Here is a 6,741-nt window from a genome sequence, read left to right on the forward strand (position 1 = left end):
TCTGCCTACCCCTGTCTCTGGGTACAAGGCAGTCTCTGAGCTTTCTCCCCAGAGCTGGTTCCCTGGAGGGATGTGGTGTGTGTGTTTGTGCACTGTGGTGAGCAGCCAGTTTATTTTCAATACATGTACATGTTGGTACTAGGTGTCAGGTGCCGGCCGTAGTTTCATAACTATTAATTCAGTTGATCCTTAAAACAGCCCAGAGAGGTAGGGACTACCAGGACCTCCATTATTGTAGGTAGCCAACGGAGGCCCAGAGAGGTTGAGCAACCTGCAGAAAACACCCATCTGGCAAGAGGTGGAGCCAGTCTGCCTTCAGGCTCTGCTGCTTCCAAGGGCAGCAGAGCAAGTTCAAGAGTAAGGCAGTCTTGAGTTCCTGCCCTGCTCCCTCACTAGTCAGCTGTATGTTTCTAGGTAAATGACCTACTCTCTGAGTTTCACTTTCCTCCTCTGTGGAAGGGAGATGATATTTGTCTATACATCATACTGTTCTTCAGTTCAGTTCAGTTCAATCGCTCAGTCATGTCCGACTGTTTGTGACCCCATGGACTGCAGCACGCCAGGCCTCCCTGTCCATCACCAACTCCAGGAGCTTACCCAAACTCATGTCCTTTGAGTCGGTGACGCCATCCAACCATCTCATCCTCTGTCGTCCCCTTCTCCTCCTGCCCTCAATCTTTCCCAGCATCAGGGTCTTTTCCAAGAAGTCAGTTCTTCACACTGTTCTTAGGGTTTTACTTTTAACAGTGAAAAATCCAATTTGAGATGTCATTGTTTTCCTCTTTCACTTTCATATGACCATTGTCTCTATTTTGGTCCCCATTCCTTGCCTTGGAAGAACCCTGGCCTCTGCCCCCCAGTAAGCACATCTGAGCCCAGAATTCCAAGCTTGAGATGTGGGGAGAGTCATCTCTGTGCTTCCAAACCCAGTGCTACCATCAGAATGCAAATGGAAAAGACTTCATTCATTCATTCAGTCATTCTCAGAGTGGACCATCACCACAACCTGGGAACTTGTTAGAAGAGCAAATTCTCAGGCCTACCCTCATGCCTACTAAAGTAGAAACTCTGAGAGTGAGGCCCAGAAATCCGTGTTCTAACAGACTGTCCAGGTGATTTCTGATGAGCACCAAAATGTGAAGACCCTTGCTCTGGTTTATAAGCTTCGTCTATCTCAAAGGCCAATGTGAAAGAACTGAATGTATTAAGAGAGCACTGTGTTTCTTGATGTTTTGAAGCCATTTCCCTTTCCCTGAACCCATGCTTCTTATGGGAGCATCCAGAGACCAGAGGTGCTCCCCAGAATCATAGAGCCGATAGTGCCTGAGTGGTTTCTGTCCTCACGAGGAGAGAATCCCACAGAGCTCTGTTCAGTGGTTTTGCTCCCAGAACTGTCAGAAAGGGACAGAACAAGTGTGCAGCCACCAGTCCTCTGACCAGCAGACAGTTGTTGCTGGTCACCCAGACAGGGCCCCGGCCTTTGTGTAACATAAACGCTTATGGGTGGGACCCTCAGACAGATGAGGAGGACTTTAGGTGTTGAGCACCTGCTGTGTGTGCCTGTATCGCTCCTTGCTTCTGTTTCCCTTCTGTTACTTCATCCTCCACAATAACCCTAGTGGGCTGCTAGCGTGACCCCATCTTTAGAGATGAGGAAAACAGGCTCATCTTATCCAAGGTGATTCAGCTAGTCATTTCAGCTTGGGTCCCATGTCAGCTTGGACTCAACATCCTTTCCATTCCTGCTGACTATAAGGAAATATTTGCTACCTTTGGAGAACTACTTCAAAATCTTGTGATATGTCCTAGTTTAAATCCTTTGTGACACTAAAGAAAATAAACAAATAGCCAAAAATGTCGTGGAAAGACGCTCAGGCCCAGCATATGAGGCACTGGTACATATCCGGGGACACGAGAGGAACTAAATTGATGGTGTTTAGGAAGTGGCAGACACATCTGCCAGGAAGTAGGGTCATTTCCTCTGACCCTCAGTTTCTCCATCTGTAATGGGAATGTAATGGGGTGAGGAAACCACAGAATTCCTCTCTCCATTTATCTCATCATTTTTCTCTCTCTGCCTCTCATCCCTGCCACCTCTGTCTCAAGCTTGTGCTCTCTTTGTCTCTGTCTCTCACCCTGAGGCTGCTCTTTTTTTTTTCTGCCCCTGATCCTTACTCCATCACTTCATGGCAAATAGATGGGGAAACAGTGGCTGACTTTATTTTTCTGGGCTCCAAAATCACTGCAGATGGTGACTGCAGCCATGAAATTAAAAGATACTCCTTGGAAGGAAAGTTATGACCAACCTAGACAACATATTAAAAAGCAGAGACATTACTTTATCAACAAAGGTCCGTCTCGTCAAGACTATGGTGGTCATGTATGGATGTGAGAGTTGGACTATAAAGAAAGCTGAGCGCCGAAGAATTGATGCTTTTGAACTGTGGTGTTGGAGAAGACTCTTGAGAGTCCCTTGGACTACACGGAGATCCAACCAGTCCATCCTAAAGGAGATCAGACCTGGGTGTTCATTGGAAGGGCTGATGTTAAAGCTGAAACTCCAATACTTTGGAAGAGCTGATGCGAAGAGCTGACTCATTTGCAAAGACCCTGATGCTGGGAAAGATTGAAGGCAGGAGGAGAAGGGGATGACAGAGGATGAGATGGCTGGATGGCATCACCGGCACAATGGACATGGGTTTGGGTGGACTCCGGGAGTTGGTGATGGACAGGGAGGCCTGGCATGCTCTGGTTCATGGGGTCGCAAAGAGTCGGACATGACTGAGCGGCTGAGCTGAACTGATCCTTACTCTCTGTCTCTGCGCTTCTCATCTTCACCTCCTTCTTCTTTTTCTGTCTCCACTCCAGCTCCTGATGAGAAGTCCAGTTTCCCACAGGTACCTATACCAGCAGAGCATCCTGGGTCCCTTGTCATGTTTCTAACAAGTCAGTCCTGACAGTTAAAAGCAGTCTGTCAGCTGTCCAGGGCCAGGTGATGGGGTGATGGAAAGGAGGGTAGAAAGTGAAGGGGAAAGTTTGTAAAGCCACCATTTAAAGACACACATGGTCCTACTGGACTCTGTCACCAGCTCCTGAGTCACCAGGAAACACCATGGCAGGAGCCCTCTGTCCACATGGCCTGGGTCCTGTATGTCAGCTCAGAATGCCTCCCACACACAGGACAGAGCCTGATGGTGTGGTTAATTATGTGACTGATTGTTACACCACCCTAGGCAAGACTTACTCCTCTGCTCCTCAGTAGGTGTTACTATGCAAGTTACATCACTTTTCTCTAATTCAGTTTCCTCCTCTCTAAAGTGGGGGCAAAAATAACACATGATTCACAGGATTGTTGGAAAGATTATGAGATGTATATAAAGAGCTTTGCAAAGAGCTTACCACCATTTAATAAATAGAAGCTATTCTTTTTTATGAGGAGTCTCTACTCCACATCAGCTCTATATTCATGCCTAGAGATCTTAAGATAGAGGCAAAGAATTACAGTGCAGTTTAATCGGCGCACTACTAGGGTGGGGTGTGCAAAGTGCACTGGGAACAGACTGTGTGTGTGTATGTGTTTATTCAGCCTGGAAGGATCAGACTAGACTTCAGAGAACTGGTGTCTGCGAGGAACTGGGCAGGTGACAGGGAAGAGAAACAGCAAGTACAAAGGCCTGGTGTTGGGAATTGAAGGGCACAGATGGGGACAGAAGCCTCTCGGTGTGACTGTGGCTCCATGGTAGATGTGGCAAGAATGGAGGGCTCTATCACATGCCACCCAGCTCCATTAATTCATTTTATTCCACATTTGCTGCACATCTAGTTTGTGCCAAGCAGTGTCTTAGGCATACTAATACTTTGGCCACCTGTTGTTAGGTATACTGATACTTTGGCCACCTGTTGTGAAGAACTGACTCATTGGAAAAGACCCTGATGCTGGGAAAGATTGAAGGCAGGAGGAGAGGGGACGACAGACGATGAGATAGTTGGATGGTATCATTGATTAGATGGACAGGAGTTTGAGCAAGCTCTGGGAGTTGGTGATGGACAGGGAAGCCTGGTGTGCTACAGTCCATGGGATCGCAAAGAGTCAGACACGACTGAGCGACTGGACTGAACTGAACGTCTTCAGTGTCTGGGTGACAAAAAGACACGCTCCCCTTTCTTGGACAGCAAGTCCCTGTACTAGGTTAAGAAACCTGGGTTCTTTCTCATTCTGTTATTAAAAGCTATGGTGGGGGAGCAAGTACCTTCCCTGTCTGGAACTGTTTTCTCATCTGCACAGTGGGCACAGCCTCTGGTCGTTTGTCCATCTTAAGCAAACCCTTGTGAAGCAGCAGTCCTGGGCCCTGTGCTGGCTGCAGGGGATGGGAGAGGAGGCATACCCGACTTGCGCTGCCCTCAAGGAGCCAAGGCTCACTTTTCAGAGAACAGAGAGGCGTTGAATGAAATCACACCCATGATCGAGGGCCTTTGGTGGCATACAGCTGGGTGCTTTGCTTCTCCTGGATTCATCCCTCCGCTGTCTTCTTTTCCCAGGACTGTGCCCTGGGGCCCTACTGCACGGAGTGGCAGGGGGAGAGGAGACGTGGGTAAACACCAAGTAAATTTCCCCGAGGGAGACAGGGAGAGCCAGGGACCCTGGCTGGCCTGGGACTTCAGCAGAGCAGAGGTTCCTGCCTCAGCTCTTTCTCCTATGGTCCTTAAATATCCCTTCATTGTGGTTCCAACCACACGTGTCTGGGTTTCTGTGTTCCCTACTGAGGCCCCCAAAGACAGGGACCTTGTCTGGTTTGTCCATGTCCCAGCTTATCATGGAGACAGAGCAGGAGGCACACAAATGTATGCTAAAGAAACAAGAGCAGCAGAGATGGAGCTGGAGAAAGAAATTGAAGGAGGGGGCGATGAGCTTAGAGCAGGGAGAACTGGCCAGCCCTCCTGGTTCTAGAAACCAGCACCAGAAAACATGCAAGTGAGTCCCATAAGGCACTTGTAGGAGAGAGAAATTGTTCTGTGATTACACAAGCTGTGGCTCGCAGCCCCTTCCTGGGTGGCCCAGGGAATGCTGGCCTTGATGGGGGTGGGGTGCTGGACTCTCCTTGGCTCCAAAGGTACTGTCCATGCTGGCGAAGGGGAGGGGAGGAGAGAGTCACAGCACACCCCACCCCGGGGGTGATTCTGGGGTTTGGAGCAAGCCACTTATTGGGAGTGACTCAGCTGCGGTCTATGTAACTGACCCCCTCCCAGCCAGCATCCATCACCTAGTATTACCATATCAAGGTAGGAGCTGGAGCTTTAGGAAAAGGAAACACAGGCTTCCCTCAATCAACCCTCTGCTCTTAGGGAGAAGGAGGAGAAAAAGGAGAGAAGACAACATGTGCTCTGAAGCCAGACAGGCCCGAGTTTAAACCCTGGCTTCACCTGTGTGCCCTCAGCCACAGCACTTTAGCACCGAGTCTAGTCCCACATAATGCTTGGGTGAAGAGCGATTGTCAGGGTTCGAATCCTGGTTCTTCATGTTGGCTGTGTGACCTCAGGGGAAATTGCTTAACCTCCCTGTTCTTATTTCCCACTCCTTAAAATGGGGGATACTAGGAGTATCTACCTCACACTGTTGTTGTGAGGAAGAAGTAAGCTAACAATGTGAAAGGGCTTAGAACATAGCAGATGTAGTCAGTAAATGTTAACTATTGTTCTTTAGTCTCTGAGTCATTATGGTGATTAGATGAGAAAACAAATATAACTGTGCTTTCGTCTGTGACCTGAAGGATCGGCCAGGCAGCAGGCAGTTTCTGATTTTCAGAAAGATCTCTGAGGATAATCCTGTCATCCTTTCCCCCTTCCCACAGCCCTGAAGCAGGATCTTGTCACTCGCGGCAGTCTTTTCCTTTACTTCGGTCGGTTTGCTTGTGATCCCGAGTACCTCTGTGAGTGTTTGCTTGTGAAGCTGCAGCCTTGGCTGCTGTTACCTCGCAGGACTGGGTGAGGCCTGACGAGACTCTAAGTAGGACGAAGATAAATGTTTGATGAGTGTGATTCGGCACGTGTGTCCGTGCACGCGCAGAGGCATGTTTACCATGGCGGGGTCTGCCAGAACTTTCTCTTTTTTTCCTTTTGTTTCCAGTAGTCTAGCACAAGGCCCCAGACAGAGCGGGGACATTCAGCAGACCTTCTGGATAAGGCTAGCATACGCGGTCCCTGCCCTTAAGAACCTCCCAGCCCTGGGTACTCAACAACCAGCATTCAAGCTGGCTGTCATCATCTGCAAGAGGACAAAAGGAAGACTAGAGAAAGGGGAATGGGAAGTCAAAAGAGGGAAAAGACTCACTTTCCTGCCGGGTAGGGAGGAGTTGTGGAGCAGGGGTGCCTCTAAGCTGCATTTTATGAGTTCATAGGGCTTTAAGCTCCTGGAGGGTGTAGCGGCCAAGGGAGCAGTTGGAGTGTGTGTGTGTTTGTGCACGTGGCCATGTGCACACATAGCCTTTTCCTTCCTTTATGGTATAAAGGGTAATGGGGCGGGGGAGGGGAGGCTGGGTTTGATTGTTTGGCACCTGATTTACTGACTCAAATACCACAGCATATGATGTGAACTCAGGCCGGAGTCCCGTGTTCCAGCCCAAGCGCTGTGCTTCCTAAGCTGTGTGAACTCGAGCGAGTCCCTTTTCTTGGAGCCCCTGTGTTCTCATTTGTACAGTGAGGACCAAGTGATTTCTGAGGGCCCCAGCAGCTCTGAAAACCTGA

Source organism: Capra hircus, chromosome 3 (genome assembly GCF_001704415.2).
Source record: "Capra hircus breed San Clemente chromosome 3, ASM170441v1, whole genome shotgun sequence".
NCBI classification, from domain to species: domain Eukaryota; kingdom Metazoa; phylum Chordata; class Mammalia; order Artiodactyla; family Bovidae; genus Capra; species Capra hircus.